The sequence below is a fragment of the Balaenoptera physalus genome (assembly GCF_965194825.1).
Source record: "Balaenoptera physalus genome assembly, chromosome: 21".
NCBI lineage: Eukaryota > Metazoa > Chordata > Mammalia > Artiodactyla > Balaenopteridae > Balaenoptera > Balaenoptera physalus.
Genome location: NC_138902.1, coordinates 32,936,032 through 32,961,327, shown reverse-complemented (window position 1 = coordinate 32,961,327; position 25,296 = coordinate 32,936,032). Strand labels below are relative to the sequence as shown.

Below are 25,296 nucleotides of genomic sequence, written 5' to 3'. Positions count from 1 at the left end.
TTATTCAGACCACTTCTGACCACAGAAGGAGTAGGTGAAGGAGCAAAGGTTGCAGGCACTGATGATGGGGTGAAGGACTGTCCCACCAGACTATGCAGCCCTCCCCACAAGAAGTCCTTCTTTTTGAATTATACTTTTGTCTGGATATAAGCCCAGGAGAGGGGTTGCTGGATCATATGGCAACTCTATTTTTATTTTTTTGAGGAACCTCCATACTGTTTTCTATAGTGGCTGCACCAATTTCCATGCCCACCAACAGTGTAGAAACGTTCCCTTTTCTCCACACCCTCTCCAGCATTTATTTGTAGACTTTAAAATGATGGCCATTCCACTGGTTTAAGGTGATACCTCACTGTAGTTTTGATTTGCATTTCTCTAATAATTAGCAATGGTGAGTATCTTTTCATGTGCCTATTGGTATGTCTTATTTGCAGAAATGTCTGCTTAGGTCTTCTGCCCATTTTTTTGATTGGGTTGGTTGTATGAGCTGTTTGTATATTTTGGAAATTAAACCCTTGTAGGTTGCATCATTTGCAAATGGTTCCTTGCATTCCATAAGTTGTCTTTTCATTTTCTTTATGGTTTCCTTTGTTTTGCAAAAGCTTATAAGTTTGTATAGGTCCCATCTGTTTCTTTTTGCTGTTATTTCCATTGCCTTGGAAGAATGATCTACAAAAACATTTGTACAACTTATGTCACAGAATGTTTTGCCTATGTTCTCTTCTACAGGTTTTATGGTGTCATGTGTTATATTTAACTGTTTCAGCCATTTTGAGCTTATTTTTGTGCATGGTGTGAGGGTGTGTTCTAACTTCAATGGTTTACCTGTGGCTGTCCAACATTCCCAACACCACATGCTGAAGAGACTGTCTTTTTTTCCCATTGTATAGTCTTGCCTCTTTGTCGAAGATTAATTGACCATTGGTGTGTGGGTTTATTTCTGGGCTCTCTAGTCTATTTCATCAATCCATGTGTCTGTTTTTGTGCCAATACCATGCTGTTTTGTTTACTGTAGCTTTGTAGTATTCTCTGAAGTGTGGAAGCGTTATGTCTCCTGCTTTGTTCTTTTTCCTCAGGATTGCTTGGGCAATTCTGGGTTGTTTATGGTTTCATATAAATTTTAAGATTCTTTGTTCTAGTTCTGTGAAAAATATCATGGGTAATTTGATAGGGATGGCATTAAAGCTGTGGATTGCTTTGGGTCCAGTGGCCAATTTAATAATATGTCTTCCATTCTAAGAGCATGGGATATCTTTCCATTTCTTTGAATCCTCTTCACTTTCCTTTATTAATGTTTTATAGTTCTCAGCTTATATGTCTCTCACAACCTTGGTCAGGTTTATTCCCAAGTATTTTATTTTTTTGGATGCAATTTTAAAAGGGATTGTTTTTTTTTTCCATTCCCTTTCTGCTATTTCATTGTTAATATAAAGACATGCAACCGATTTCTGTATTTATCTTGTATCCTGCCACCCTGCTCAATCTGTTTATCAATTCTAGTAGTTTGTGTGTGGAGTCTTTAGGTTCTATATATCATATCATGTCATCTGCATATAATGAAAATTTAACCTATTCCCTTCCAATTTGGATAGGTTTTCTTTCTTTTTCTTGTCTGAGTGCCGTGGCTAGACTTCAGAATTGCATATTGAATGGCAGACCTATGTCCCCTCTGTGAAGGGACCCAGTTTGGGCCAGAGAGTCAGAGGTGTCTGGTGTATCCAATCTTGTATCCACCAAGTGTGCAGAAGATTGATGGAATGGGGCAAAGAGCATATTTTCTCTGAATTCTTGTTAGTTTTTCAAAAGAATAGAGTTTTGTCTTAGTTAAGCAGAATACTTTTAAATAGCTTGGACCGTTCAAAACTGCTGTTTAGGGAACTGAAAACCAAGTCAGCCGTGAACAGTGCTTTCAAAATCCTTGGAATTCAGTAAGAGGTGAGGATTTGGTTTGGCATAGTGTTGAGCACAGGAGTAACGAAGCAGAGCCATCACCTCACAAAAGGCACTGAAATCCCATGACACCAACAGATCAGTTGCAGGGGCAGGGGTTTTAGGTGGAGGATATTTCTCTCAAAATCTCCCAGGGCACTCACCCTTCTCTATGCCACCCCACTACTCTATTCACTTTTCCTTTCTCAATTTCTGGAACCCCTGGGGCAGCACTTCTTAAGCTGGAGCCCCCAGGGACCAGCTCTGCAGTCCAGATTTTTCATGGATTTTTACAAGGTCTGGACTGGAAGCCAGGTGGCAAGGCCCCCGGGTGTGCAGCTGTACCAGGAGTGCAGGGGGAACTGGAGCCTTAAAGCAAAACGAATGATCAGAAAGAAAAATGAAGGAAACATTCCTATTTACCATCACATCAAAAGAAATAAATATCTAGGAACAAACCTACCTGAGGAGACAAAAGAACCGTACTCCAAACACTGTAAGATGCTGATTAAAGAAATTTAAAATGACACAAACAGATGGAATGATACATTATGTTCTTGGACTGGAAGAATCAATATTGTTAAAATGATCATATAACCCAAGACAATCCATGGATTAAATGCAATCCCTATCAAATGACGAATGGCATATTTCACAGAACTAGAACAAAAAAATTTTAAGTCTGTATGAAAACACAAAGACCCCTAGTAGCCACACTAACCTTAAGAAAGAAAAACGGAGCTGGAAGTATCAGATTTCCTGACTTCAGGCCATACTACAAACTTACAGTCCTGAAAACAACAGGGTACTTGCATAAAACAAAAATATAGATCAATGGAGCAGAAAGAAAGCCCAGAAGTAAACCCAGTCACCTAAGGTCAATTAATCTATGACAACAGAGGCAAGAACATACAATGGAGAAAAGACAGCCTCTTCAATAAGTGGTTCTGGGAAAACTGGACAGCTACATGTAAAAGAATTAAATTAGAACATTCTTTAACATCATACACAAAAATAATCTTAAAATGAATTAAAGACCTAAATGTAAGAATGGATACTATAAAACCCCTAGAGGAAAACATAGGCAAAAGACACTTTGACATAAATTGCAGCAAAATCATTTTGGATCCACCTCCTAGAGTAATGAAGATAAAAACAAAAATAAACAAATGGGACCTAGTTAAACTGAAACTCTTTTGCACAGCAAAGGAAACCATGAACAAAATGAAAAGACAACCTGTGGAATGGGAGAAAATATTTGCAAACAATGTAACCCACAAGGGATTAAACTCTAAAATATACAAACAGCTCATGCAGCTCCATATAAAAAAAACTCAATGAAGAAAACTGCAGAAGATCTAAAGAGACATTTCTCCCAAGAAGATATACAGATGACCAACAGGCACATGAAAAGATCCTCAAATTGCTAATTATTAGAGAAATGTAAACCAAAACTACAATGAAGGGAGAAAATACAAGAAACGTTTAACAAGGACCTAGAAGAACTAAAGAGCAAACAAACAATGATGAACAACACAATAAATGAAATTAAAAATTCTCTAGAAGGAATCAATATCAGAATAACTGAGGCAGAACAACGGATAAGTGACCTGGAGGATAAAATAGTGGAAATGACTACTGCAGAGCAGAATAAAGAAAAAAGAATGAAAAGAATTGAGGACAGTCTCAGAGACCTCTGGGACAACATTAAATGCACCAACATTCGAATTATAGGGGTGCCAGAAGAAGAAGAGAAAAAGAAAGTGACTGAGAAAATATTTTAAGAGATTATAGTGGAAAACTTCCCTAATATGGGAAAGGAAATAGTCAATCAAGTCCAGGAAGAGCAGAAAGTCCCATACAGGATAAATCCAAGGAGAAACACGCCAAGACACATATTAATCAAACTATCAAAAATTAAATACAAAGAAAAAATATTAAAAGCAGCAAGGGAAAAGGAACAAATAACATACAAGGAAATGCCCATAAGGTTAACAGCTGATCTTTCAGCAGAAACTCTGCAAGCCAGAAGGGAGGGGCAGGACATACTTAAAGGGATGAAAGGGAAAAACCTACAACCAAGATTACTCGACCCAGCAAGGATCTCATTCAGATTCAATGGAGAAATTAAAATCTTTACAGACAAGCAAAAGCTAAGATAATTCAGCACCACCAAACCAGCTTTACAACAAATGCTAAAGGAACTTCTCTAGGCAGGAAACACAAGAGAAGGAAAAGACCTACAATAACAAACGCAAAACAATTAAGAAAATGGTAATAGGAACATACATATCGATAATTACCTTAGATGTAAATGGATTAAATGCTACAACCAAAAGACATAGACTGGCTGAATGGATCCAAAAACAAGACCTGTTATGTAGGCTTTCTACAAGAGTCCCACTTCAGACCTAGGGACACATCAGAGTGAAAGTGAGGGGATGGAAAAATATATTCCATGCAAATGAAATCAAAAGAAAGCTGTAGTAACAATTCTCATATCAGACAGAATAGACTTTAAAATAAAGACTATTACAAGAGACAAGGACACTACATAATGATCAAGGGATCAATCCCAGAAGATATAACAATTGTAAACATATATGCGCCCAACATAGGAGCACCTCAATACATAAGGCAAATGCTAACAGCCATAAAAGGGGAAATAGACAGTAACACAATCATAGCAGGGGACTTTAACACCCCACTTTCACCAACGGACAGATCAACCAAAATGAAAATAAATAAAAAACACAAGCTTTAAATGATACATTAAAAAAGACGACTTAATTGATATTTATAGGACATTCCATCCAAAAATAACAGAATACACTTTCTTCTCAAGTGTTCATGGAACATTCTCCAGAATAGATCATAAAAAAAGAGTGAAGAAGGATTTTGTGATCTATAGGATACCATCAAAAGAAATCTTCTGTGAATTATGGAGGCTTAAAAGGAAAAGATAGAGAGAGAAGGCTTATTTAAAGAAATACTTGCTGAGAACTTTCATAATCAGGGGAGAGATTTGGATATCCTAGTTTATGAAGCTAATAGGGCACCAAACTGAAAAAAAAAAAGAAAGAAAAAAACCCAAAAACATTCCCCAAAACACATTATAGTAAAACTGTCAACAATCAAAAACAAAGAATCTGAAAAGGAGCAAGAGGAGAGAAGCTTATGACTTAAAGGAGAAACCTCATAAGGTTATCAGTTGATTTCTCAAAAGAAACCTCACAGGCTAGGAGAGAGTGGGGTAATACCTTCAAATTACTCAATGAAAAAAATACTGCCAACAAAGAATATGCTCTCCATCATAATTGTCCTTCTTAAATGAAGAGATTAAAAACTCTCACAAAAAAGCTGAGAGAGTTCATAATCACTATATCTGTCTTAAAAAAATTCTAAGAGTTCATCAAGCTACAATAAAAGTAAACTAAATAGTACCATGAAAACATATGAGAATACAGAAGACTTGTAAACGTAAGTATATACTTAAGGTAAGAATACTTTTAATAATGTGATATGGTGGTGTGTTAACTGGTTAACTGTAGTATAAAGGGTAAAGTATGTGATTATTAAAATAACTGCATCTATAATAATTTTAATGTATAAACAATATACAAAGAGGTAAGTTGTAACACCATATACAAAAATTCATGGAGGGGAGTAAGAGTGTAGTTTTGTGTTTGTGACATGGAGTTATATTATTATCAACATAAAATAGACTGTTACATCTGTAAGATGTTTTCTGTACGCCTCATGGAACCACAGAGCAAAAATCTTATAGTAGATTCAGAAAACATAAAGAGAAGGGAATCATAACATACCACTACAGAAAATCACTAATTCACAAAGAAAGGCAGCAAGAAAGAAAGGAACAAGAAACAAAAAATCCAGAAAACAATAAGATGGTATCTTACGGTAAGTCCTTAACTGTCAATAATTACTGTAAACATAAATGTAGTAAATTCTTTAGTCAAAATTCATAGAGTGGCTAGACAGACAAAAATACAAGATCGAACTATATGCTGGCTATCAGAGGCTCACTTCAGAGTTAAAAACACAAATAAGCTCAGATTGAAGCTCTGGTACAAGATATTCCATACAAGTGGAAACCAAAGAAAGCAGTGGTAGGGCTTCCCTGGTGGCACAGTGGTTGAGAGTCTGCCTGCCAATGCAGGGAACACGGGTTCGTGCCCTGGTCTGGGAAGATCCCACATGCCGCGGAGCAACTAGGCCCATGAGCCACAGCTACTGAGCCTGCGCGGCTGGAGCCTGTGCTCCGCAACAAGAGGCCACAACAGCGAGAGGCCCGCGCACCGCAATGAAGAGCGGCCCCCGCTCGCCGCAACTGGGGAAAGCCCTCGCACAGAAACGAAGACCCAACACAGTCAAAAATTAATTAATTAATTAAAAAAAAGTTTATAAAATAAAAACAAGAAACGTATATTTCAAAAACAAAAAAAACCTTAAAAAAAAAAAAAGAAAGAAAGCAGTGGTAGCTAGAGTTTTACCAGACAAAACAGACTTTAAGCCTAAAGCTGCAACAAGGAAAAAGAAATTAGGTCATTATATAATGATAATGTTCTCAATTTATCAAGACAAAAATCATAAATAAGTATGCACCCAACGGTGGAGGATCTTAATATACTAAGCAAACACTAACAGATTTGAAGAGACAAATAGACAATAGTAAAAAAAAAAAAAGTGTAGGGATCTTTAATACCCAACCTTCAACAATGAATAGGTCATCCAAAAAGAAAATCAATAAGGAAGTACTGAACCTGATCTGTACATTAGACCAAATTGACTGAACAGACAAAAACAGAACAGTCCATCCAACAGCAGCAGAATACATATTCTTCTCAAGTGCACATTGAACATTCGCCAGGACAGATCATGTGATGGGTCACTAAACAACTCTTCGCAAATTGAAGAAGACTAACATCATACTAAGTATTTTTTCAACCATAATGGTAAAAAACCAGAAATGAACAGGACAGAATCTGGAAAGTTTACAAATATGTGGAAATTAAACAACATGATCCTAAATAATCAATGGGCCAAAGAAAAAAAATAAAATGACCAGGGGCTTCCCTGGTGGCACAGTAGTTAAGAATCTGCCTGCCAATGCAAGGGACAAGGGTTCGAGCCCTGGCCCGGGAAGATCCCACATGCCGCAGAGCAAGTAAGCCCATGTGTCACAACTACTGAGCCTGCACTCTAGAGCCCAAGAGCCACAACTACTGATCCCACACACCACAACTACTGAAGCCCGCAGGCCTAGAGCCCGTGCTCTGCACCAAGAGAAGCCACCGCAATGAGAAGCCCGCGCAACACAACGAAGAGTAGCCCCTGCTCGCTGCAACTAGAGAAAGCCCGCGCACAGCGACGAAGACCCAACACAGCAGAAAATAAAAACAAATAAATAAATTTATTAAAAAAATAAAAAGACTGCATCATGAAGAAATGAAACAATCTGAACAGACCAAATTACTATTAAGGAGACTGAATCAGTTCTCAAAAATCTCCCAACAAAAAAATACCAAGACTAGATGGCTTCACTGGTGAATTCTACCAAACTTTTAAAGAATTAATACGAATTATTTTTAATTGGGTAACTCATATAAATTTATTTGCGGGTGATATACTTTGTATATTATAAATACACTAGGGGAGACATACCCACAATGATATAAAATAAGTTAGAGCTATTGGTTCTTTTTTTTTTTTTAATCAGTCATCAATCTTATACACATCACTGTATACATGTCAATCCCAATCGCCCAATTCAGCACACCACCATCCCCACCCCACCGCAGTTCTCCCCCTTGGTGTCCATATGTTTGTTCTCTACATCTGTGTCTCAACTTCTGCCCTGCAACCCGGTTCATCTGTACCATTTTTCTAGGTTACACATACATGTGTTAATATACGATACTTGTTTTTCTCTTTCTGACTTACTTCACTCTGTATGACAGTCTCTAGATCCATCCACGTCTCAACAAATGACTCAATTTCGTTCCTTTTTATGGCTGAGTAATATTCCATTGTATATATGTACCACAATTTCTTTATCCATTCGTCTGTCGATGGGCATTTAGGTTGCTTCCATGACCTGGCTATTGCAAACAGTGCTGCAATGAACATTCTGGTGCATGTGTCTTTTGGAATTACGGTTTTCTCTGGGTATATGCCCAGTAGTGGGATTGCTGGGTCATATAGTAATTCTATTTTTAGTTTTTTAAGGAACCTCCATATTGTTCTCCATAGTGGCTGTATCAATTTACATTCCCACCAACAGTGCAAGAGGGTTCCCTTTTCTTCACACCCTCTCCAGCATCTTTGTTTATAGATTTTCTGATGATGCCCATTCTAACTGGTGTGAGGTGATACCTCATTGTAGTTTTGATTTGCATTTCTCTAATAATTAGTGATGTTGAGCAGCTTTTCATGTGGCCGTCTGTATGTCTTCTTTGGAGAAATGTCTATTTAGGTCTTCTGCCCATTTTTGGATTAGGGTGTTTGTTTCTTTAATATTGAGCTGAATGAGCTGTTTATGTATTTTGGAGATTAATCCTTGGTCTGTTGATTTGTTTGCAAATATTTTCTCCCATTCTGAGGGTTGTCTTTTCGTCTTGTTTATGGTTTCCTTTGCTGTGCAAAAGCTTTGAAGTTTCATTAGGTCCCATTTGTTTATTTTTGTTTTTATTTCCATTACTCTAGGAGGTGGATCAAAAAAGATCTTGCTGTGATTTATGTCAAAGAGTGTTCTTCCTATGTTTTCCTCTAAGAGTTTTATAGTGTCCAGTCTTACGTTTAGGTCTCTAATCCATTTTCAGTTTATTTTTGTGTATGGTGTTAGGGAGTATTCTAATTTCATTCTTTTACATGTAGCTGTCCAGTTTTCCCAGCACCACTTATTGAAGAGACTGTCTTTTCTCCACTGTATATCTTTGCCTCCTTTGTCATAGATTAGATGAGCATACGTGCGTGGGTTTATCTCTGGGCTTTCTATCTTGTTCCATTGATCTATGTTTCTGTTTTTGTGCCAGTACCATATTGTCTTGATTAATGTAGCTTTGTAATATAGTCTGAAGTCAGGGAGTATGATTCCTCCAGCTCCGTTTTTTACCCTCAAGACTGCTTTGGCTATTCGGGGTCTTTTGTGTCTCCATACAAATTTTAAGATGATTTGTTCTAGTTCCGTAAAAAATGCCATTGGTAATTTGACAGGGATTGCATTGAATCTGTAGATTGCTTTGGGTAGTATAGTCATTTTCACAATATTGATTCTTCCAATCCAAGAACATGGTATATCTCTCCATCTGTTGGTATCATCTTTAATTTCTTTCATCAGTGTCTTATAGTTTTCTGCATACAGGTCTTTTGTCTCCCTAGGTAGGTTTATTCCTAGGTATTTTATTCTTTTTGTTGCAGTGGTAAATGGGAGTGTTTCCATAATTTCTCTTTCAGATTTTTCATCATTAGTGTATAGGAATGCAAGAGATTTCTGTGCATTAATTTTGTATCCTGCAACTTTACCAAATTCATTAATTAGCACTAGTAGTTTTCTGGTGGCAGTTCTAGGATTCTCTATGTATAGTATCATGTCATCTGCAAACAGTGACACTTTTACTTCTTCTTTTCCAATTTGTATTCCTTTTATTTCTTTTTCTTCTGATTGCCATGGCTAGGACTTCCAAAACTATGTTGAATAATAATGGTGAGAGTGGACATCCTTGTCTCATTCCTGATCTTAGAGGAAATGCTTTCAGTTTTTCACCATTGAGAATGATGTTTGCTGTGGGTTTGTCATATATGGCCTTTATTATGTTGAGGTAGGTTCCCTCTATGCCCACTTTCTGGAGAGTTTTTATCATAAATGGGTGTTGAATTTTGTCAAAAGCTTTTTCTGCATCTATTGAGATGATCATATGGTTTTTATTCTTCAATTTGTTAATATGGTGTATCACATTGATTGATTTGCATATATTGAAGAATCCTTGCATCCCTGGGATAAATCCCACTTGATCATGGTGTATGATCCTTTTAATGTGTTGTTGGATTCTGTTTGCTAGTATTTTGTTGAGGATTTTTGCATCTATATTCATCAGTGATATTGGTCTGTAGTTTTCTTTTTTTGTAGTATCTTTTTCTGGTTTTGGTATCAGGGTGATGGTGGCCTCATAGAATGAGTTTGGGAGTGTTCCTTCCTCTGCAATTTTTTGGAAGAGTTTGAGAAGGCTGGGTGTTAGCTCTTCTCTAAATGTTTGATAGAATTCACCTGTGAAGCCATCTGGTCCTGGACTTTTGTTTGTTGGAAGATTTTAAATCACAGTTTCAATTTCATTACTTGTGATTGGTCTGTTCATATTTTCTATTTCTTCCTGGTTCAGTCTTGGAAGGTTATACCTTTCTAAGAATTTGTCCATTTCTTCCAGTTGTCCATTTTACTGGCATAGAGTTGCTTGTAGTAGTCTCCTAGGATGCTTTGTATTTCTGCGGTGTCTGCTGTAATTTCTCCTTTTTCATTTCTAAGTTTATTGATTTGAGTCCTCTCCCTCTTTTTCTTGATGAGTCTGGCTAATGGCTTACCAATTTTGTTTATCTTCTCAAAGAACCAGCTTTTAGTTTTATTGATCTTTGCTATTGTTTTCTTTATTTCTATTTCATTTATTTCTGCTCTGATCTTTATGATTTCTTTCCTTCTGCTAACTTTGGGTTTTGTTTGTTTGTTCTTCTTTCTCTAGTTCCTTTAGGTGTAAGGTAAGATTGTTTGAGATTCTTTTTGTTTCTTGAGGTAGGCTTGTATAGCTATAAACTTCCCTCCTAGAACTGCTTTTGCTGCATCCCATAGGTTTTGGATCGTCATGTTTTCATTGTCATTTGTCTCTAGGTATTTTTTGATTTCCTCTTTGATTTCTTCAGTGAACTCTTGGTTATTTAGTAACATATTGTTTACCCTCCATGTGTTTGTGGTTTTTACGTTTTTTTCCCTGTAATTCATTTCTAATCTCATAGCATTGTGGTCAGAAAAGATGCTTGATATGATTTCAATTTTCTTAAATTTACTGTGGTTTGATTTGTGACCCAAGATGTGATCTATCCTGGAGAATGTTCCATGCGCATGTGAGAAGAAAGTGTAATCTGCTGTTTTTGGATGGAATGTCCTATAAATACCAATTAAATCTATCTGGTCTATTGTGTCATTTAAAGCTTGTGTTTCCTTATTTATTTTCATTTTGCATGATCTGTCCATTGGTGTAAGTGAGGTGTTAAAGTCCCCCACTATTATTGTGTTACTGTCGATTTCCTCTTTTATAGATGTTAGCAGTTGCCTTATGTATTGAGGTGGTCCTATGTTGGGTGCATATATATTTATAATTGTTATATATTCTTCTTGGATTGATCCCTTGATCATTATGTAGTGTCCTTCCTTGTCTCTTGTCACATTCTTTATTTTAAAGTCTATTTTATCTGATATGAGTATTCCTACTCCAGCTTTCTTTTGATTTCCATTTGCATGGAATATCTTTTTCCATCCCCTAGGTCTGAAGTGGGTCTCTTGTAGACAGCATAGAGATGGGTCTTGTTTTTGTATCCATTCAGCAAGCCTGTCTTTTGGGTGGAGCATTTAATCCATTCATATTTAAGGTAATTATCAATATGTATGTTCCTATGACCATTTCCTTAATTGTTTTGGGTTTGTTTTTGTAGGTCCTTTTCTTCTCTTGTGTTTCCCACTTAGAGAAGTTCCTTTAGCATTTGTTGTAGAGCTGGTTTGGTGGTGCTGAATTCTCTTAGCTTTTGCTTGTCTGTAAAGCTTTTGATTTCTCCATTGAATCTGAATGAGATCCTTGCTGGGTAGAGTAATCTTGGTTGTAGGTTCTTCCCTTTCATCAGTTTAAGTATATTACACCACTCCCTTCTGGCTTGTAGAGTTTCTGCTGAGAAATCAGCTGTTAACCTTATGGGAGTTCCCTTGTATGTTATTTGTCCTTCTTCCCTTGCTGCTTTCCATAATTTTTCTTTGTCTTTAATTTTTGCCAGTTTGATTACTCTGTGTCTCGGTGTGTTTCTCTTTGGGTTTATCCTGTATGGGACTCTCTGCGCTTCCTGGACTTGGGTGGCTATTTCCCTTCCCATGTTAGGGAAGTTTTTGACTATAATCTCTTCAAATATTTTCTCTGGTCCTTTCTCTCTCTCTTCTCCTTCTGGGAACCCTATAATGGGAATGTTGTTGCGTTTAATGTTCTCCCTGAGGCCTCTTAGACTGTCTTCATTTCTTTTCATTCTTTTTTCTTTAGTCTGTTCTGCAGCAGTGAATTCCACCATTCTGTCTCCCAGGTCACTTATCCTTTGTTCTGCCTCATTTATTCTGCTATTGATTCCTTCTAGTGTAGTTTTCATTTTAGTTATTGTATTGTTCATCTCCATTTGCTTGTTCTTTAATTCTTCTAGGTCTTTGTTAAACATTTCTTGCATCTTCTCGATCTTTGCCTCCATTCTTTTCCCGAGGTCCTGGATCATCTTCACTATCATTATTCTGAATTCTTTTTCTGGAAGGTTGCCTATCTCCACTTCATTTAGTTGTTTCTGGGGTTTTATCTTGTTCCTTCATCTGGTACATAGCCCTCTGCCTTTTCATCTTATTTTTCTGTGAATGTGGTTTTTGTTCCACAGGCTGCAGGACTGTAGTTCTTTTTGCTTCTGCTGTCTGCCCTCTGGTGGATGAGGCTATCTAAGAGGCTTGTGCAAGTTTCCTGATGGGAGGGACTGGTGGTGGGTAGAGCTGACTGTTGCTCTGGTGGGCAGAGCTCAGTAAAACTTTAATCTGTTTGACTACTGATGGGTGGGGCTGGGTTCTCTCCCTGTTGGTTGTTTGGCCTGAGGCAACCCAACACTGGAGCCTTCCTGGGCTATTTGGTGGGGCTAATGGCGGACTCTGGGAGGGCTCACGCCAAGGAGTACTTCCCAGAACTTCTGCTGCCAGTGTCCTTGTTCCCACGGTGAGCCACAGCCACCACCCACCTCTGCAGGAGACCCTCCAACACTAGCAGGTAGGTCTGGTTCAGTCCCCCCTGGGGTCACTGCTCCTTCCCCTGGGTCCCGATGTGCACACTACTTTGTGTGTGCCCTCCAAGAGTGGAGTCTCTGTTTCCCCCAGTCCTGTCGAAGTCCTGTAATCAAATCCCACTAGTCTTCAAAGTCTGATTCTCTAGGAATTCCTCCTCCCGTTGCCAGACCCCCAGGTTGGGAACCTGACGTGGGGCTCAGAACCTTCACTCCAGTGGGTGGACTTCTGTGGTATAAGTGTTCTCCAGTCTGTGAGTCACCCACGCACCAGTTATAGGATTTGATTTTACTGTGATTGCGCCCCTCCTACCATCTCATCGTGGCTTCTCCTTTGTCTTTGGATGTGAGGTGTCTTTTTTGGTGAGTTCCAGTGTCTTCCTGTCGATGACTGTCCAGCAGCTGGTTTTGATTCTGGTGTTCTTGCAAGAGGGAGTGAGAGCACATCCTTCTACTCCGCCATCTTGGTTCCTAGTCCTCTCACATCTTTAAAGTGCATTAATTAAATAAAAATTAGAGAAAAGCATATCTACTTTTTCAAATATTCTTTGAGAATATTGAATCAGTTAAAAATTTTATTTTATTTTTTAAAAATTAAATTTTTATACAACTTAAAGTTTACTTTTCATTTACAGTTATTATTAAATATTGGTTATTTTCCGTTTTGTAAACTACATCCCCACCCACAGCCAATATTTGTACCTCCCACTTCCCAACCACTATATTGCTCCTCCACACTCCCCAGTGGTAACCACTAGTTTGTTCTATATATCTGTGAGTTTGCTTTTTTGTTATATTTACTGATTTGTTGTACTTTTTAGATTCCACATATATTTGATATCACACATTACTTACCTTTCCCTGACTTATTTCACTTAGCATAATGCCCTCCAACTCCATCCATGTTGCTGAAAATGGAAAAATTTTATGTTTTTTATGGCTGAGTAGGATGGCATTGTGTTTATATATATCACACCTTCTTTATCCATTCATCTGTTGATGAACACTTAGCTTGCTTCCATATCTTGGCAGTGTAAAAAAATGCTGCTATGAACATTGAATTAGTGTATCCTTTTGAATTAGTGTTTTGGGGTTGTTTTTGTTATCCACCCAGGAGTGGAATCACTGGGTCATATGGTAGTTCTAATTTTAGTTTTGGAATCTTTTAATATATGCCAATAAGTGTTTCATGCTCTACTTACCAATGTAAATATTTAAATTTTAAGTGATTTATAAAAAGCCATTTAGGTTCATAGCAAAAATGAAAACATGATGGAGATTTCACATATGCTTCCTGCTCCCACACAGGTATAGGCCCCTCATGCCCAACACCCCACAAAAGAGTGGAACATTTGTACCGTCGATGGATCTACATTGATATATCATACTTGTTCAAAGACCATAGTTTACCTTATGGTTCATCCTTAGTGATGTACATTGTGTGGGATTGGACAAATGCATAATGACAAGAATCCATCATTATATCAAGAGTATTATACAGATTATTTTAATTATCCTGAGAATTCTCTAGACTTAAGCTATTCACTGCCCCATCTCTGCCACCCTGGGCAACCACTGACCTTTTAACTATCTTATACATATGTCTTTAACATAATATCATATCTTTGGCATCATATATCTTTTACCATTTTCATACTGGTTTCTTTCACCTTGTAATATGCATTTAAGAATTCCAGCCACTATGGAAAAGAGTTTGGAAATTCCTTAAAAAACTAAAAGCTACCATATGATCCAGCAATTCCACTACTTGGTATAAATCTGAAAAAAAAAAAAACACTAATTTGAAAGGATACTTACACCCCTATGTTGATAGCAGCACTATTTACAGTAGCCAAGACACTGAAACAACCCAGGTTACCATCAGCAGATGATTGACTTAAGAAGATGTGGTAGGGACTTCCCTGATGGCACAGTGGTTGAGAATCCACCTGCCAATGCCGGGGACATGGGTTCGAGCCATGGTCTGAGAAGATCCCACGTGCTGCGGAGCAACTGGGCCCGTGAGCCACAACCGCTGAGCCTGCATGCCACGACTGCTGAGGCCAACGTGCCTAGAGCCCCTGCTTCGCAACAAGAGAAGCCACTGCAATGAGAAGACTGCACACCACAACAAAAAGTGGCCCCCGCTTGCCGCAACTAGGGAAGGCCCGCGTGCAGCAATGAAGACACAATGCAGCCAGAAATTAATTAAATTTAAAAAAAAGATGTGGTGTATGTGCCTGTATAATGGAATATTACTCAGCCATAAAAAAGAATAAAATAATGCTATTTAAAGCAACATGGATGGACCTAGAGAACATTATGCTTGATGAAATAAGACAGAGGAAGACAAATGCTATATGATCACTTATAGGTGGAATCTAAAAAAAATAATACATAAATTTATATACAGAACAGAAACACACTCACAGACATAGAAAACAAACTTATGGTTACCAAAGGGGAAAGGGAGGGGAAGAGGAACAAATTAGGGTATGGAATTAACATATACAAACTATTATACATAACATAGATAAGCAACAAGGATTTACTGTATAGCACAGGGAATTTTATTCAATATCTTATAATAACCTATGGAATGGAATCTCCAAAAAAAAAAATCTGTATGCTGTACAACAGAAACTAACATTATTTTAAATCATTTATACTTCAAAAGAAAAAAAAAGAATTTCCCATGTATTTTTATGGCTTGATAGCTTACTTTTTTCGTGCTGAATATTATTCCATTCCCAGAATATACTAGAGTATATTTTTCCATTCATCTACTGAAGGACACCTTGGTTTCATTCACGTTTTGGCAATATTGAATAAAGGTGCTAAAAATATCCATCTGCAGATTTTGTATGGACAAATGTTTTTAACTCCTTTCAGTATACATCCATGAGAACACTTTCTGGATTGTATAGTAAGAGTATGTTCAATGTTGTAGAAAGTGTCAATCTGTCTTCCAAAGTAGCTCTATTATTTTTCATTTCCACCAGCAATGAACGAGAGTTCCTATTGCTCCACATCCTCTACAGCATTTGTTGCTGTCATTGTTCCACATTTTGGCCAGTCTAAGAGTTATGTAGTGGTATATAACATTGTATTTTTAATTTGCATTTTAATGACAGCATGTAATCTGGATTATTCTTCCATATACTTACATGCAAAGTGTCTGTATTCTCTGGTGAGGTGGCTGTAAATTGTGTTGGTCCACTTTTTAACTGAGCTGCTTTTCTTTTTTTTTTTTCTTCTACCCAATCTGTATTTTATTTCTTTTCTTGCCTTATTGCACGAGCAAGAGACATCCTTGATTTTTAACTGAATTTAGTGGGAAAGTTTCATGTTTCTTATCACTAAGCACAATGTGAGGTGAAAGTTTTTGTAGATTTTTGTTATCAACTTGAGAAAACTCCTATTTATTTCTATTTTACTGAGAGTTTTCATGAAGAATGAGTGTTGGATTTTTTTAAAAAGTCTTCTGCATCTATTGATATGATAATATAGTTTTCTTCTTTAGGTTGTTAATATGATGGCTGTAATTATTTGATTTTAGAATGTGGAACAGACCTTGCATACCTGGGATAAATCCTTCTCATTCATGGTATACAATTCTGTCAAAACATTGTTGGATTCAATTCATTAATATTTTTTTGAGGAGTTTTGCATCTAAGTTCTGGAGAGATATTGGTCAGTAGTTTTCTTTACTATTCATAGTTTTGTCTGAGTTCCCATGTTGTGTTTTTGGTGTCAGACATTCATTTGAGGAAATTCTCAGTCATTTAAAAAATATTTTCTGTTTTCTATCTTTGTTCTTCTCTTGCTATACCCATTATGTATATATCATAGCATTTTTAGTTGTTCCACAATTATTGATTATTTGGTTCTGTTGGTTTCTTTCCAGCCCATTTTCTCTTTTCTTTTGAGATATGAAGGTTTCTCTTGATAGGTATTCAAGCTCAGAGATATTTATCCTCAGCCAGCTCTTTGGCTGCTAAAATGAAATACCAGAGACTTGGTAGTTTATAAACAACAGAATATTCTATTCTCAAAATGGCTGAGGTGCTGTCCCTAACTAAGGCCCTGACGCTGGTCCTAACTCCAGCCCTGATGCTGGCCCTAACTAATGACCTGATGGTGGCCCTTACTAAGGCCTCACCCTGGGGTTGTCCCAGGCTGCTGGGCAGTTTTCTCTTGTCCGCTTCTATAGCCAGCTGCCTGCCATTGTCCACTCTAAGATTCTGCGATGCAGTGGTGCCACATGGGATGAGCCTGGGTAGGCTCACCTTGGGGAGGAGGGTCATGGCCACTCTGCCCTCCAGGGGACTGTGGCTCAGGGTAGGAATCGCTCAGCCAGTGTCTGGACACAGGGTTCTGTGTCCTTGTTTGTTGTAAAGCCCTTGGAGTTACCTCTAACATTTTTTAAATGGATCTCCCCCTCGGCATATTTATAATATAAATTATTTGCCGCATTAGAATTCAGGAATGACATAGTTAGAATAAGCAGGAAGACACAGTGCCCACCCAATGATCTATTACTTGGAGGATTTAAAATTCTAATGAAAACATTCATTCTCATCACCTTCTTGGGCATCAGCACAAGGTGGGAATCAGCTGCATTCTTTATTTATCCCTCTGATTTTTCCAGAACCTTTCCTTCGAGGTGAAATCTCTGGATTCTGAGGGAACTGTGAGTGGTGACATCAGGTAAATCTGATTCTGAAAAGCAAGAGGAAAAGAGACAGGGGAGGAGATGAGAATTGGTGATGGGGAGAAGCAGGGGCGTCCACGTTCAACCTCAGGCTGAGGGTCTGGGTTAATCTCCAAAGAAGCTAAGGACCACCAGGAGCTGGCCCCACTGGCCTTGTCACCTGGTGTGGGGACTGGGGACAGCCAAACCACCATGCCCACTTTCAGAGAAATAAAGAAGGTGGGAGGGCACCCCTGGGAGCCAGATTGAAAATGTTCATGTTGTGAAATAATAAGATGCCCTTTTCGGAAAAGTGAAGACTGTTCTCTTCCTTCTCAAAGACTTGCAAATACTCTGTGTCCTTCTGGAGGCATGCTGAAGCCTTCAGCCTTTGAGGGCAGTGATGGGAGTGCATCTGGGCTCAAGACCATCCAGCGCTCACTCCTTGAGGGTGCTGAGGATGACCAGTGTCCACCCCTTGGGTGCTGTGGGGCCTGAGATCCCCTGATCACCGAGGACGGAAGGGGCCGCACAGACACTCCACTGGACCACCGGGGGCTTGGCTGGTGGGCTACAGTCCTTTATCAGATACATGGTTTGCAAACATCTTGTGCCATTTTGGATGGTGGATTATTTTATTCCTTGCTCCTTTTATACACAATTGTTTTTCATTTTGAGGAAGTCCAATTCATCTATTTTATCTTTTATTGCTTGTGCTTTTGGTAGCAGATCTAAGAAAACAGAGCCAAATCCAAGGTCATGAAGATTTACTCTCATGTTTTCTTCTATGAGTTTTATAATTTTGGTTCTTACATCTAGGCTTTTGATCCATTTTGTGTTGATTTTGTATACAGGATCAGGGGGAGAAGGGTCCAACTTTATTCTTCTGTGTGTGGGTATCCAGCTGTCCCAGCACCTGTGCTAATTGTTTGGGAGAAAATATTTGCAGATGATGTGACCAACAAGGGCCTAAATTTCTAAAATATACAAACAGCTCATACAACCCCCCACCCCAAAAAAATCAAAAAGTGGGCAGAAGGTCTAAACAGACATTTCTACAAAGAAGACATACAGATGGCCAATAGGCACATGAAAAGATGCTCCACATCGCTAATTATTAGAACAATGCAAATTAAAACTACAATGAGGTATCACCTCATAGTGGTCAGAATGGCCATCAATAAAAAGTCTACAAATAAATGCTGGAGGGGGTGTGGAGAAAAGGAAACCCTCCTACACTGCTGGCCGGAATGTAAATTGGTGCAGCCACTATAAAAAACAGTACAGAGGTTCCTCAAAAAACTAAAAATAGAGTTGCCGGGGCTTCCCTGGTAGCACAGTGGTTAAGAATCTGCCTGCCAATGCAGGGGACACAGGTTCAAGCCCTGGCCCAGGAAGATCCCACATGCCACGGAGTAACTAAGCCCGTGTGCCACAAGTACTGAGCCTGCACTCTAGAACCCACGAGCCACAACTACTGAAGCCCGCGTGCCTAGAGCCCGTGCTCCCAACAAGAGAAGCAACCGCAATGAGAAGCCCGTGCACCGCAACGAAGAGTAGCCCCCCGCTTGCTGCAACTAGAGAAAGCCCGTAGGCAGAAATGAAGACCCAACACAGCCAAAAAAAAAAAAAAAAACCACCGTGAGAGGAGTATACTAGTAGCTACCATGTCTTGGGTCCTCCGGATTACCTGGGATGCAGTAGAAACAGTGAGATTTTAGCATTACAATTTTTCACATTACTTCAAAAATATGTTTAAAAAATAAATTCAGTAAAGTTGCAAAATATGGAATCAATACGCACAAATCAGTTTTGTTTCTATAACTTAAAATGAAGCGTCAGAACGAAAAATTAAGAAAACAATCCCATTTACAACTCCATCAAAAAGAACTATTTAGGAATAAATTTAACCAAGGACATGAAAGATCTATACTCAGAAAACTATAAAGCATTGATAAAGAAATTGAAGACACAGTAGAAAACAATATTCCATGCTCATGCTCATGCATCAGAAAAATGACTATTATTAAAATGTTTATTCTACCCAAAGCCATCAACAAACAGTGCCAGGAAAACTACACACCAGACTCCAAAGAACGACACTGGTCACCATGTACACTGTACATAAAACTAACTAAAAGCGCACAGTATTCCGCATTAAACCCTTTCTCTCCTGAGTCCCCTGAAGATGCATCTCACCCACCCCGCAGTCAGCTGCACAGGAAGATTCTCCACAATTTCTCATTTTTTCCTCTTATGGCATCTCCTCACCAGTGGGTCCTGAGAAAAGTCAGCTCCAGTCAGTGTAGACACTGCCCCATGGTCCAGAAACCTAAGCCCTGACAGGAGACAAAGCTCCTGTCAGCTTCTCACAGAGCAAAGTCTGTGGGCCAGATGCACCTGTGCCCCCAGGGTCAGACAGGTGGGTTCGGCGCCCCCTGTGGGACGTCAGGGAAGTGCCGGGAGCGCCGCACTCACAAACCCAGAGGCCTCATCCCAAATGCTGTTCTGCTGTGTATACTAAGTTTGGAAATCCAAACTGAAATGGAGCCAAGTATCTCACTGTATCTTCTCAAAACATGGTTAAGGAACAATTAATTAGAAACCATATGTAATGAAAAGAATGCAGACACAAACTTTACAACGTAAACCAAAATTCACTCAAAAGTGCCCATAGACAAGTTTAAATTACCAAACCATAAAAATTCTAGAAGAAAAGAGAAAATCTAGGACTTCCCTGGTGGTGCAGTGGTTAAAAATCTGCCTGCCAATGCAGGGGACACAGGTTCGAGCCCTGGTCCACGAAGATCCCACATGCTGCAGAGCAACTAAGCCCGTGCACCACAACTACAGAGCCTGTGCTCTAGAGCCCACGCACCACAACTACAGAGCCCACACACCACAACTACTGAGCCCACGTGCCACAACTACGGAAGCCCGCGTGCCTAGAGCCCGTGCTCCACAACTAGAGAAGCCACCGCAATGAGAAGCCCACACACGGCAACAAAGAGTAGCCCCCGCTCGCCGCAACTAGAGAAAGCCCACACACAGCAACGAAGAGCCAACGCAGCCATAAATAAATAAATAAATAAATTTATTAAAAAAAGAAAACAAAATCTACATGACCTTGGGTGTGGTGATGCGTTTTAAACACACAACACCAAAAGTCTATCAACAAAAGAAAAATAATAATGTGGACTTCATAAAATTAAAAATTTCTACTCTATGAAAGAATTTATTCAGAAAACCAAAAGACAAACCACACACTGGAAGAAACTATTTCCAAAACACATATCTAATAAAGGGTTTGTACTCAAATTATACCAAATGATGCCATTAATATCCAGTAAAGACTGAAACACACACCTGGCCAAAGAAGATAAACAGATACTAAATAAGCATACAAGAATATACTCAAGATGCTGGTGGAATGCATGTACAACAACTTTGGAAGATGGTTTGGCAGTTTTTTCCAAATCTAAATAGTCTCACCTTAGGATCCAAGAAGTGTACCTCTTGTATTTAGACAACTGCTTTGAAAACCTGTGTTCAAACAAAAACTAGCATCAAGTAATGCACAGCAGCTCTATTCATAATGGCTAAAAACTTAAAGATATGAGGATGTCCTTCTGTAGATGAATTCATAAGCAAATTAGGGCACATACGTGTCAAGGGGAGCAGAATACACCACCCCAAAATGTGCCCATTTGACAAAAGGATTATTTTAGACAGATTAATTTAAAAGAACAGCAGACCCAGGAGAATCTTTGAAAACCGAGTAGAAAATGCCCTTTTATGAGGTAAATTTACATTTATTAAGGATATCTCCATTTGTAATGGTATGTCCCTCTCTGGACCAGGAATTGAATGATGACTAAATATCAAGAAAAACTTGTTGGGACTTCCCTGGTGGTCCAGTGGTTAAGACTCCACACTCCCAATGCAGGGGGCCTGGGTTCGATCCCTGGTCAGGGAACTACATCCCACATGCCACAACTAACACCTGGCACACCCAAATAAATAAATATTAAAACAAAAAAAAGCTTGTCAATGACATAGATCTGGATGTAAATCTGCCTAACAGCCGTACCCTTGTTTACTGTGCTTTGCCTAATAACCTCCCTTAAATGGCTTCCTCCATTCCCTAACATCTTTCTTCTGTTCTTAGCTGAAGGTAGCTTTTAAGGTAATGGCTTGGGCCAGACTATGTTATCCTGGGTATCTTTCAACTATACAGTAGGTATGCATGGTATATATTAAACTTCTGATTGTTTTTCTCCAGTTCATCTCCCTTTCATTACAAGGGGGATCTCAATGAAGAACATAGAAGGGTAGAGGGAAAATTATTTTTCCTCTCATATACATGCAATGCAATAGTATTCAGAGATATAAAGGAATGAATCATCAACCCGTGCAAAAAAAAAAAAAAAAAAAAAGATGAATCTAACACTTATATTGCTAAGTGAAAGAATCCAGTCTGAACTGCTACACACTGTATGACCTCATTTATATGACATTCTAGAAAAGGCAAAACAGACATGGTAAACAGTTTATGGAATATGTGGTTGAAAAGGTCCATATGATATTTTACTGGGGAATACCTGTCACTATGCATCTGTCTACACCCACAGATTTTTTTACAACCCAACAAGTAAATTATAATCTATTCAAATTTAGTTACTTAGGATATGGGAGTGTCAAAGACTGGCATACAGAATGTAAGAAACAATCTAACTGATTTAGAAAGGTATGAAAAAAACTCACTGTTGGTGGTGGGACATAATGGGCTGACCTAAGTTAACTTTGGAAATGAGCGGACTCTGTAGGCCAAAGGCAAAATATGCTGTACACACAGTGGACTCTGTAAGTTCTCTCCCATGGGGAGCAGTAGCTAACAGTACTGAAACTACTATATCAGTAATCGAATGGAACAAGCACTGAATTTAATGACAAATGGTGGAAGCCAGGTTTCTTACCACTGGAGTGGGAAGTCACAGACAAAGGGAGAAGGTTACAATACCCATGTCATAACAGATCAGGTTGGAGGCATCAGTATAAACTATCTTTAGCCTAACAGAGATACACATAGTTTCACATGGAAATCTTTATAATTATGTGTATATGCATAGGCTGGGATACATGCATATATTTCCATGCACTGTCAGCTGAGCATATTTAGCTCCCACGTGTAAGTTTTTAATACCATTCTCTAATAAAAGGAACGAGGGCTCTCTGAAGAAAGGGCTGATGCTAGGACTGAGACAGTAAATATACAAAGCAGGATAATCTTAAAATATCAGAAAGTAAAGAAGTACCCCAAAAAACCCACAAAAGAAAATTTATGTAAAATGAAAACAGGAACAACTGGAAAAAGCTCTCAATAGCTAAAGCAAGAATGAACTAAGCAGTCTAATAATGTAGTGCTGGATTATAACCGAAAGTTTACAATAATTATTCATGTGTCTAAACTGGTAAAAATAAGTTACATAGTTTTTGATGAATGATGTTAAATAGAAATCTCCTATGCAGAAAGCTTCTAAACAATTCATATAGACACTCAGCTGTCCATCAAGGATGTGAAGCTAACCCCTCTCTCCTCAAATGTGGCTTCTGCATTATGACTTCCTCCTGAATAAGACACACAGGATGGACATGGGAAAAAATTAACTTCACTGTGGGAAAACTTCACAAACACCACCTCAGCCTGGTGACCAAAGTTAAGAACATAAGTGAGAAGTTCCCTTAAGAGCCTGTTCTCTTGATATATACAGTGAAGAGGAAGCACTTTACCTCTGTGATCTGCTTTTTCAAAGCCAGGTCTAATTACAGCAAAAACACCAAGCAAATCCCAGTGCAGGGCAGTTTACACAATACCTGACCAGTCCTCCTCCACACTGTCAAGGTCATGGAAACAAGGAGAGTCTGAGCAACTGTCAAAGCCCAGAAGAGACTAAACAGACATGATGACCCTGTGTCCTTTGAGACCCTGTAACAAGGAAAGGTATAACAAAGGGAACATGAATAGGGACTTCAATTAATAACAAAGTATCAATATTTGTTCATTATCTGTGATGATTCTGTAGGAAATTAGACTGGAAAAATTAAAAGTCAAATAAGAGAAACCTATCGTAACAAACTGGAAATCTAGAGGAAACGGGTGATTTCTTTGTAAAAACACATTACCAAAATGGACCCTAAATTAAGGAAAATACAAAAAGACCAATTAACCACTGAGGAACCTCTTCCCCATGCTGGTTATCACTGTTCCAGGGTTTCCCTCTCCGAGGACAGGGAAGGAACAGGGACAGAGCTGTTTGGCAGCTCCCCTAGTACATGACCCCACCCAGTGTCTTCATCTCCCCCAGCCACGCCTACCCAGGGAGGACACCTGAGGATGGATCAGGGATTATTGATTCGGATGTGGCAACTAGGACTTCTATTCCCAGCGACTGGACACACATACTGAAGTAAAATAAATTAGTATTTATTGTAAGGGTAGAAATAAATTAATACTTGCAAGTGGCAAGTATAAGAATGGATTTGGACCTGGCAGGTCCAGTGTCTCACACTCTCTCAGTGTGACCTTACTTCTCTCCAAACCTTTGTTCTGCTCAGTGCCTTTGGGGGACCCCATTCACAGGCACAGTCTCTCTCTGCCCTTGGGCCAAAAGCATTTCTAGGCTGACAACCACTCACTATCCTTTTTCCGAGAAAAAGTTTCTCCTTTTCTTGGGTTCTAAGAAAAGTCATGGTTTTGAATACCTTTGGCCTGGCTTGGGTTTCATTCTCATCCTTGACCCATCACCAGAAGATGGAAAATGGGACTGGCTATATGTGGGCTGTAAACCCATCTTCGAGCTGGGTGGAACATGGGGTTATCCTTCTGGAACTGTTTGGACTGGAAGCAGGTGAGATGTAATTCCCAAAGGAAAACTGAGGCACTAGACTTGGGCATGAGAACAGGTGCTGGCTGGGGGAAAGCAGCAGATGCTATGTCAATGACAGCTCACTGCACAGCACAGAATCTGACACAAAAGGAAGAAAGGGGTTCACTTAGGGTCAGGGGCTGCAGCTACTCCTCCAGTGCTCTCACTGTCCTCCCAAGACTGCAAGAAGTTCTTTCACTTGCTGAAAAGGCAGGATCATTGTTGTTCGTAAACTCAAGTCTCCTGCCTTGGGCATCAGGTCCTCACATCTCAGAGGCTGGCCCAGAACAGCCCACGTGCCCTCAGAAGACACACAGACCTCATTCCTGCCCCTGAGAGGTGGGAGCCCTTGAGTTATGCCATCTCCCTGGCCATATTAATTACCCATCCCTTAAAAATAATACTGGTCCTTTTCCAGTTTCTTCTGTCTCTTATACTAAGGGAAGAAACCAAATGCTAGGGTGGTAAGGAAACTCTTGTGCAATGAGGTAATGGGAGGCTCAAGAATTATTCCATGCCATGGAACCCATAATTGGCAGGCTTTCCAGAGGCCACGTGGATGCATTTGGCTCTCCAAGACAACACAGTCTCAGTGTGAACCTCCCACTGGGAGGCCCAGTTACTCCCATAACTTTGATTCTTAATGAATATGAATGTCAAAATTTCTAACAG

At 39.0% G+C, this 25,296-nt stretch overlaps 1 protein-coding gene across 7 annotated transcripts in view; it reads right to left on the bottom strand.

Annotated features, from left to right (window-relative positions):
• The window catches only part of LOC309651345 (uncharacterized protein), a 217,899-nt gene that overhangs the window by 29,216 nt on the left and 163,387 nt on the right, over positions 1-25,296 (bottom strand). The window contains exon 1 of one of the 7 annotated variants that reach the window (XR_014258029.1): positions 17,591-20,869. The exons of 5 other annotated variants lie outside the window; for them this stretch is intronic. The gene's annotated coding sequence lies outside the window, so the exon portion shown is untranslated. Of the gene's footprint in view, positions 1-13,318; positions 17,570-17,590; positions 20,870-25,296 lie in introns of those variants that run through there. One more of the 7 variants, XR_014258030.1, reaches the window with a different exon arrangement.